Genomic DNA, 10,508 nt, shown 5'->3' with positions numbered 1-10,508 from the left:
AATTTAAACCAATTTTTTAAGGGTTAATGAATGTTGTACAATCTCCCTTCCTCAAAGGGATGGACTCAATATGACATGTAAGTACAATTTATCTTCCTGGAGATGGCAGCAAAGGACAAGAAGGCAAAAGATCTAGTTGCAAACTAATAAATGTCTTTTTTAAGTTTCCCTGATAGCTCCATAAATGTTTTATTGGTAGGAAAAACGTGGCATTACAACAGGAACTGACTGTTACAAAAACCGTCAACAATCTCATCCTGTTTTTCCTGCTGCAGATTCTACCTATTAAATCATATCATACAAAACCTCTACCACATGGTGCTCTACTGTCATTTCAAAGTTCACTGATCAGATGATGTAGAACAAGCAAGACATGATTTTCAAAAGAATAAAAATTACAATTCAATAAGAGCTCTACAGACTGGCCCCCCATGTCATCCATAAGCACAAAACATGTAACAATAGCTCCTGGATGACGCACAGGAAAGAGGAAACACACACTTCACCCTGTGATGAAGAGTTTCTCTGAGCCCAAAAATGGGCGTATAAAACACAAAGTGACCTTTGCTGTCCTTTTAAAATCGAAATAAAGGTTTTCTAGATATTACTGCATCTTCATTTGTTTTCTGACTAGTATACTTACAAATGTTTGAAATACAACTTCTCCACCAGGCCTCTGCATGAACCCAAAGGTCCCCATATCCCAGGATTTGTGCCCCGAAACACTGTTACCCGAAGTATTACAAGTATTACAAGTCTTAGCTTAGCTCCTCTATACAAAATGTATTTAAAATTTTTGATTTATTTTGAAAAAAATTTGATGACCTCCTTTTAGGTTTTGGAAGTCCTGGCTAATTTTTTTCCGAGAAAATAGTGATGTATTTTGATCAGAAATTTAGCTTTCTCATCTTTGAACAGAATAGTTACACAAAGACCCAGAGATTAAAATACTGTGAGCAATATGACATTTGTGCTGTAATATAAAACCCACTGTCAATGACGTGAGTCATGATAATTGACAACTCACTAAGTTGTTAATTTAATGTCATTTTTGCCCTCCTGATAATGTTGTCATAGCTGAGGATGAGACACAGCTGAGACACAACAGGACGATTGTGCGACAGACCGTGTACACTCTGCCTACAGAGCATCCAGTGACGATCAACTGGGGGCAAATATTGAAAGACAACAATAGACCCACATACTCCTGTTGAATGAAAGTGGCCATTGTGGGAGAAGACAAAGGCAGGGTTTCATGCTTTCTCACTGATCTGGAGCATTCTCATTGGGAGTGTGCACGTGTGAGGGCTCATACTCTGCAGTCCAAAGGTGGCATCAATGATGCCCACCAGTGGATATACGGTGCCAACCATTTCCTACAGTTTCCGTAACTAATTCACGTCCATTGACTCAGAGTTTATGCAAATATATTTGAAATGTCAAAGGTGGTAATGGTCAGACTGGAGGATGCGGTAACTTATCTATGACATACAGCAGACTGAAAAACAAGTTGACCAGTTGAAGTACCGATAGATATGGCTGGAGGGGAACAAGGAGTTTATCCTATTCAAGAGAAGCACTCGGTGTTCAAACTAAAAAGCTCGCATATTTTAGGGTCATTTATACTGGATTTAACTACATGAACAAATATCTTTCACAATTTCATTTACATTGCCTCCTCAACTTGAAAAAAAGTGTCTCATGTCCTCAACGTGTTTAGCTGAATTTCTGGCAACGGTAAAATATTTTATTGCATAACCCTGTTAGCGCAATGTGGCCATGCAATGCAAATACATTGTGACAGTCTGTAGTGTAGAATACTAAGACCCTCCATGTGTTACAAATCCCTCTGGTACCGCACGGGTTCAGTGAAGTCAGAACGCATCCCATCATGCATTGGGTGCGTGCCATCTTGGTCAGTTAGCCAAAGTGTCACACCCTCCATCTAAGCCTTTCTTATTTGTATAAAATATATCACAAAATCCATTATTCCTTTGCCGTCACTTCAGATGTCCATGACTTTTCTTCTTAATTTTAGTTCTTCAGCATTATGCAGTGGCTTACAGCTAAAAATGAATTACTTAGTGTATGGACAACTACTTTTCCACAAACCAATTGCAGACGCTCTAACGTTACTTTTCAGGGAACCACAATGTAAATAATGTTTAATAATAATGTGTTCATGTGTGTTTGCTTTGTGCAATGCTTTTATGTGACCTCATGAGTATCTTTTCCCTTTTCCGTGCTCACATTTGAAGTTGGAAAGAGTCCAAGCAGTTTTGTTTCCTGCAATTGTTTTACATTTGGAAGAACAATTTAGAGGAAGCTGTCATTAATGCAGACGCAGCAAAACTTCATTCAGTCCATCATACCTCACATGTAGATGCATTCACTTGCCGTGGCTCAGAAAGGGGGCGGATCGAAAATCAGATTCTTGGTTGTGCAAAATGGATCCACCCTTTTCTCTTAAGACAAAACAAAGAATTGTTTAGACTTAGAAAAGGTATGAGTTCATTCATCAAATAAAAATCACAGCTTTGGTTAAAAAATTCACATTACAGGCAACTGACACGAGACGAAAATTCAAACGGTTCCAAGTTTGGGTCAAACCCCTTTCTTACTGCTGGGAACATTATTTGAACAGGTGTGGTGGACAACAGCAACATGACCTGACCTGTAAAAGGAATGAGGCAGGGAATCAGGGACACATTCATGTTTATTTTCAGAAAGGGAGATGAAGGAGATCAATGAAAGTCAATGACAGATTATGCAAGCGATAAGATTTTATCACATGGTAAATCCTGGGCGACACGGTGGCGCAGTGGTTCGCGCCTCAGGAACGACCCTGGTTTGATTCCGAGCGGGACCTTTCTGTGTGGAGTTTGCATGTTCTCCCCCGTGTCTGTGTGGGTTTCCTCTCACAGTCCAAAAACATGCAGGTTGATTTGAAAAAAAAAAATTGCCCCGAATGAATAAGTGAGTGAATGCTTCGTCTATGTGGCCCTACGATTGACTGGCGACCAGTCCAGGGTGTTCCCCGCCTCTCGCCTGGTGACAGCCAGGATAGACTCCGGCATCCCCCGTGACTCTGAGTGCAAGATCAGCGGAAGAAGGTGGATGGCTGGAGGATAAATTTTCCTAAAACAGCTCCACCAGTGATAAAGTTATGCATGTATTTTTAAGAGAGATGGATTGCATGAGAGCTGGGGTAGTTTCATTTTCATTTTTTGTTTCGTTTTGATTTGCTTGCAGTATACATTCCCTCACACTGCATAATGCTTCAAATATTTTATGTATAGTATTTTAATCAAAAAGGATAATCATTGTCAAAAATAAAATTTTTTCTTTGTGCCTTTTTCTTTGTGCCCACGGCTATCAGACTGCATAACAGCACAACTCTGACTGGTCAGAGGAGCATCTGTGCTATCACAACCTCACTACCTCACTCATTCACACGTAACTCCGTTGTCCATCTTTATCTTTGTTGGTCTCACTCCATTCGCATCCTGTTTACCTTTGTCATTGCTATTGTCACTGTTTATGTTCTTATCCTTGTTGTTGTCGCTTTGGTTGTCTATTCTCACCCTTGCTGCATGACAAAAGTATTTGATACTTCTTCTTCTTTCTGCTTTTCTCTTCAGGGGTTGCCACAGCGAATCTACTTTCGCAATCTAACCCTATTCTCTGTATTCTCCTTTCTCGCACCAACTACCTTCATATCCTCTCTCGTTACGTCCATAAATCTTCTCTTTGGTCTTCCTTGAGACCTCCTGCCTGGCAGCTCCAATTCCAGCATTCGTCTACCAATATATTCAGTCTAACCCTAACCCTAACCCTCTGCACATGACCGAACCATCACAGTCTGGCTTCTCTGACCTTTTCTCCAAAACATCTGACATGTGCTGTTCCATTGATAGACTCATTCCGAATCCTATCCATCCTGGTAACTCCCATAGAAAACCTCAACATCTTCATCTCTGCAACCTTTAGTTCTGCCTCCTGTCTTTTTGCCATTGTAACTGTTTCTAGGCCATACAGCATCGCTGGTCTCACTACTGTCTTGTACACGTTTCCTTTTATTCTGGCCAATAGTCCTCCATCACATAGCACCCCTGAGACTTTTCTCCACCATTTACAACCTGCTTGGACCCGTCTCTTCACCTCTTTCCCACACTCTCCGTCGCTCTGGACTATTGACCCCAAGTACATGAAATCCTCCAGCTCCTTGATCCCTACTCCCTGTAGCCTCACCGTTCCACCCGAGTTCCTCTCATTCACACACATATATTCTGTCTTGCTGCGACTAACTTTCATTCCTCTCCTTTCCAGAGCATACCTCCACCTCTCTAGATTTTCCTCTACCTGTTTTTTGCTCTCACTACAGATCACAATGTCATCTGCAAACAACAAAAGTATTTGATACACTGCTGATTTTTCAGCTTTTCCCATTTGCAAAGCATGTAGAGGTCTGTCATTTTTATCATAGCTACTCTTCAGCTGTGAATGACGGAATCTAAAACAAAAATCCAGAAAAATACATGGTATGATTTTTAAGTAATTAATTTGCTTTTTATTGTGTGACATAAGTATTTGATCACCTACCTACCTGTAAGAATTGCAGCTCTCACAGACCTATTAGTTCTTCTTTAAGAAGCACTCCTGTTCTCCACAATTGACCTGTATTAACTGCACCAGTTTGAAATCCTTACCTGATAAAAGACACCCGTCCACACACTCAATCAAACAAACTCCAACCTCTCCACAATGGCCAAGACCAGAGAGCTGTGAAAAGGATAAAAAAAAAAAAGGATCAGGGATAAAACTGTAGACCTGCACAAGGCTGGGATGGGCTACCAGACAATAGGCAAGCCGCTTGGTGAGAAGGCAACAACTGTTGGCACAATTATTAGAAAACAGAAGAAGTTCAAGATGACGGTCAATCTCCCTACGTCTGGAGCTCCATGCAAGATCTCACCTCGCGGGGCATCAATGATCATGAGGAAGGTGAGGGATCAGCCCAGAACAACACAGTTTGGGCCCTGTCGATGACCTGAAAAGAGCTGGGGTCACAGTCTCAGAAAACCATTAGTAACACATAGATAAACAATCCTGCAGCACACGCAAGTTACCCCCTAACTTTCTAAATCTTAAAATGATGGCAAACTTACCAAGATATTAGTTTTTCTCAGTCAAAAATCTTCAAGAGGGTGTGGCGCAGGGAATTAGAGCAGTTGTCCTTGGAACTGAACATTCTCGGTTTGATTCCCGGTTCCTCCTTGCCTGCCGAAGTGTTGTTGAACAAGACACACAACCTTTAACTGCTCCCCTGGCGCTACTCCTTAGCTGCCCTCTGCTCATTGCAGTCGTCAAATTTCACTGATGTTTTGCTCTGTGGGACAAGAAAGGCATCTCTCCTTCTAAAGACAACAAATAAATGAAAAACTACCATAATAATAACTTGAATCATTGAAAAGAATGACATTGGACATTGCTGAATATTATTATTAATATTGCTGAGTATTACAATGAGCAAGTGTTGTAAGAAAAAAGGGGAACTTTTTAAAAAAGAAATCCTACCTATAATCCAATAAATTCTATGGATTGAAGTTACTGAGAAATAATCATGTAATGCTGAAAAAAAAATGTATGTATTTATGTATAATGAACAAGTGTCATAAGAAAAAAGGTAAAAAAGGGTACATTTTTAAAAAAGAAATCCTATCTATCATCCTATGAATCATGTAGATTGAAATTAATGTCAGAAATAATCCTGACAATGCTGAATATATGTATATATATATATATATACATGTGCATGTGTGTATGTATGTATGATGAGCAAGTCTTGTAAGAAAAAAGGGGAAATTTTGAAAAAAGAAATCCTATCTATCATCCTATAAATCCTGTGGATGAAAGTTAATGTGAGAAATAATCTTGAATTAATCTAAAACAGTGTTGAACACAGGTCGTTATCAAAAATCACAAGTGGGAAAGTTGCTCAAAACAACAAGCAACTTTCCTTATATTAAAAAAATATATATTCTTAGAAGAAATGGCAATCCTGAACACAATTAGTTTCCATTTTGAAGCTACGATCGACAATGACTTGATGTTTCAGAATAAAAGCATTAACATATAATATATAAAGACTTGTCACCCGAGAGTAAAGAGGAGCTCTCACGGGTCTAGTGAAGATGTGGAAGTTCCGCTCCTCGCTTTTCAGTCAGGCAGCAGCCGGTCAGCCGCGGCTGGGCTGGAAAAAAGTGGGTGGCGTTGCTGTCCGTATGTAGGCATGGAGAGGCGCGGAGAAGCTCCATCGCCGCCAGTTCGGACGTGATGACAGCTGATCCGACCGGGACGGAATCGGGACCGCCGACTGTCAACCCGCTCTCTTGACCCGCACGGGAAACCTCTGATGGTGGTGACGGACATGACGGCCGGTCCGGAGCTGAAGGAGGTGTAGCTGCTCCTAAGTTGAATCGCGGAGGATCGAAAAAAAAACCCAACTTGGCCAACACATCAGCAAACTGGAGACGTTGGATATCTGCTGCGACTGGAACTGCATTCCACGCATCGGTCAGGAGTCGGATAGGTACGGAAAGTTTCACTTTCTTTCAATGAACCGGGGAAATGTCTTTGAATGAATCGCGGAGAGAGGCGAATGTTTGTAAATAACACTTGGGTAACACGGTTTTACAGTCAACACACACACACACATGGGCTCACCCGTCTCAAGATGCCAGCGTTCATCGATGACGTTGTCAAGAAACTCCGAGGATCCGTATTGCGTTCAGGTTCAACCCTAAACACAACAGCTTTTCAAGAAGGGAGTAAATCTTTTGCAGTCATCTGATTTTTTTTTTTTTTTTTTTTTTGAATCAAGTAGTGACAGTCTCGGGATTTGTGTGTGTGTGTGTGTGTGTGTGTGTGTGTGTGTGTGTGTGTGTGTGTGTGTGTGTGTGTGCGTGCGTGTGCATGCTGCAACAACTGACAGAAGCGACCACAGGTGACAAGACAGCGGGGGATTATTTGGTCTTCAGCACTCAACACACACACACACACACACACACACACACACACACACACACACACACACACACAGAAAGGTTTTTCATGTTTGTTGTGAATATTTGTTTATTTGTTTGTGATTCATGCTCCTTGCTCATCTTGTCTGCTTCGTGGGCCACCAATGTGTTGTGCTCTACTCAGTGTATACGCTCAAAATATATATGTACATATACATACATGTATACTCTCTATATATGCAGGGGTATCACAAATGACTATTTTTCTGGTTGGAAAGAAATCGTACCCTCGAGTCCTTTAATCCAGCGTGAACGAAAAGTAAAAGATGCCTTGTGGCCTTCGCTGTTTTTAATATTCTCACAAGTAATGTGATTCACAGTTTCTTCCTGTGTTGTGTCACTTAGCAATAACATGTGAGAGTGTGTGTTGCATCGGCAGAGTGTGTAACAAAGTGCTGTTTTAGCAAAGGGACTGTCATCCAGTTCTTTTCCAACAAACATTGTTATACAGACTTTGAAGTTGACATGAATTTCAACGTTTTCTTTTTATGGACGCTACTTGCATGTTTCGATATTTCTGAGATTGTTTCTTTTCCTGGCATGCTCTGCTCAGCGACTTAAGCAATTTAAATATAAAACTAAACACGAGAAAAGAAAGCCATTTAAGAATATTAAACTCTATCAAACTCTCACCTGACTGGGAACAATACACATGAGCTAATATGTGGTTCATGAATAGAGGAAGTGACTGTCTTTTTATTTTTGACATTTTATTAAATGACTCAACTATGTTTTAAATGCCTTCAAAGCAAACCATATACATAATAAATATAGATCAAAATGCAAGTTATTATACAAAGAATCCCAAATAAATCCTATCCACAAGTGATGTTGTCATACTTTCTCATGTGTAATCCAGTTTGGACATCAATGCCCTGCTGTCAACTTTCCCAATTCGTTTCCTCTGTTGATCTTCAAAGGTTGAACTGGAGGCGTTTCTGTTTTTATTCGCCTCCAGGGGTCAAAAACTCATCTGTGTCTGTATCTCCATCTACAGATCTGTGTACAGATCTAGCAACCCCTGGTAAATCTCTGTAGTTTTTCTTTCCTCTTCTGTCACCATGCTTCTGTATTTGGTGGTCCACCTGGATTAAGGATGCACATGAACACCCAGAATATTGAATAATTCAAGACCGGCAACAGTGTCTTATAGCAGCAGGTTGTCTTCAGAAACTTGAGACGTTTGTCCGTTTTCACGTCAGGTGCAGTCTATCTATGCCATAGTTGCCCTGCTGGTAAAATGTTTTCATGCATTCTGTATATGATGTATGTCCATCTATTAAGGACTAAAAGCTGGTTTGTGTTGATTGGCGAAAAGAATAGGGGCGTCTGTATAGCTGAAATTGTGTTTGTATGCAGATCTTCTTTCGGTCGGCTCCTTCAGGGATCCCCGCATCAACTTCCTCCATCTAACCTTATCTTGTTCATCTTCTTCTCACACACAAACTAACTTACACACAAACTAACTTCATGTCCTCTTTTACTACATCCATAAATCTCGTCGAGATTATTTGCTGGATTTCCAAAAAAAGTAAACATAATTTAACATCATTGGTGTGTCAAGAGTAACAAGGCACTTTGTCCACATTGAGGAGTCAGGGCTGATTTAATCCATTATCCAATTTATTTAGACTCATTGCCAAAGTGTAGCACACGCTATTGCTGATAACACCAAATAATCAAAAGTGTTTTCAATGCTTGTTGAGACTTTCCCCACTTCCGTATACATGTGGCAGTGATGGAGAATACCAGTGCATTTTATACCCCTGACTAGATTATTCCTGGCAAGTACCAGCAAGTTGTCCCAACGGTTGGTTGAATAGCTGAACAGTACAATCAAGTCCAACAGGGATTGGTCTTCGCGTTTTGGCATCCTCTTAGTCATGCTCTTACTTCATGTTGTATGACCTAAAATGCTTGTATTGGCCAATTTTCTTTTTTTTTTCCCCTTCCCTTAAAACAGAATGTTGACTTATTTCTTTGAATTGATCATGTTTGAGAGAGAAAGAGAGAGAGAGAGAGAGATCAGTTATGTAACAGCCCATATGAAACCTATTAAGTGCCTCGGCCATCTATTAAGGGTGCGGCATATCCCTGGACACCTCTGGGGTCCTTTCAAGTAAAAGTATTGCCTTCTTCCAAACAGATCCCTGTTTCCGAGACAACGCGGTCTTAGACATCTGAGCTGCCCTCCTCTCTTTGGAAATACTTTGTAAATGTTTATGTAAAACACCAGTTCCACCCAGCATGTGTCATACAGTCCATTATCATTGAACATGCAAAAGGAAGAGACAAAAAAATTGGACGAATGGAAATGAATGTTTCTGAGTTGGAGAATGGAATTAGAGAAAAAGCATGTTCTGAACGGGAATGTGGCTGTTCTCACCAAATTGTTGGATGTCAGAAAGCAACGTGAGCTAACATGTGAGGACAGTAGTGAACTGACATCTGTTGTTGAGCCAAAAGGGGTATTTGCTGCCTTTTCATAGGACCACCTCGGGTCTCTACCAGTGTTTATGTAAAAAGACAGCTAAAAATACAGATAGTAACCATTTCTTTCAGTTTTACAATGTATAGTTTATGGTTAAAAGAAAACGCCAGTTTGAATTGATAGTGGGTCAATAGCAAAATAGCTTTTGCTTCAGCTAAAAGTCATATTGAATGCATGTGTACAGTTTCTACTTTCAACTTTGGCAGGGAATACGTTTACCATGCCTTGCACACATTTTCAAAGTGAAATGCATTATTAGTGAACATCTCAACCAAATTTGTACATTAAAATACCGCATTGTGCCTTGAGCTTATTGTTTAAGAGTAGCAGCATAAGAGGTAATCAGCCTTATTTCATACTAACTGGACGTTAATAAGTTGTAAAACTACAACACTCCTGGCTCCTCCTAGTGTGTCAAAGTGTTGTTGAGCAAGACACTGAACCCCTAACTGCTCCCCTTGCGCTGGTGGACGGCAGCCTAATGCTCATGGTTCATCCACGATGGGTTCATTGTAGAGAACAAATTTCCCCACGGGAGATTAATCATGCAGAAATTAAGGGAAATACGGGGACCGTAACTTTAACCTAAATCTCTGGGCTAAATTTAAAGTCCAAAAATACTTTGTTGCTGGAATAGTGTTAAAGTGACCTACTCGTGCTGAAAGTGTTCAACTTTTGTTGTCATTTAAACACAACCTCTCAGCAGACAAACACTCAAGCCAATAGAACTGGTCCTTCTGGCCCTTGAAAAGACAGGCTTTTTATCCAAAACTCCCATTTTAGACAGCTATTTTTTTCCTGTGCTTATTACAGCTGCTCAGTGTGTACTGCATTTCGTAATTCACACTCTAAAGATGATGCCATGTTGCTCTGAGTCGGGCTACAGACATATGGTGACAAAACCAAGTAGCTGTGACACCTGTCAGACAGTC

General features: G+C 40.5%; 1 protein-coding gene across 1 annotated transcript in view; it reads left to right on the top strand.

Moving 5' to 3' along the window:
- Window positions 1–6,297: 6,297 nt before the first annotated feature.
- dnmbp (dynamin binding protein) overlaps window positions 6,298–10,508 on the top strand; it is a 42,713-nt gene continuing 38,502 nt past the window's right edge. Inside the window, exon 1 of the mRNA XM_086140016.1 lies at window positions 6,298–6,592. The gene's annotated coding sequence lies outside the window, so the exon portion shown is untranslated. The remainder of the gene's footprint in view (window positions 6,593–10,508) is intronic.

Source organism: Fistularia commersonii, chromosome 32 (genome assembly GCF_037954325.1).
Source record: "Fistularia commersonii isolate RoL2024-O1a breed Wild chromosome 32, RoL_Fcom_v1.0, whole genome shotgun sequence".
NCBI classification, from domain to species: domain Eukaryota; kingdom Metazoa; phylum Chordata; class Actinopteri; order Syngnathiformes; family Fistulariidae; genus Fistularia; species Fistularia commersonii.
This window is presented reverse-complemented; position numbering and strand designations above follow the sequence as displayed.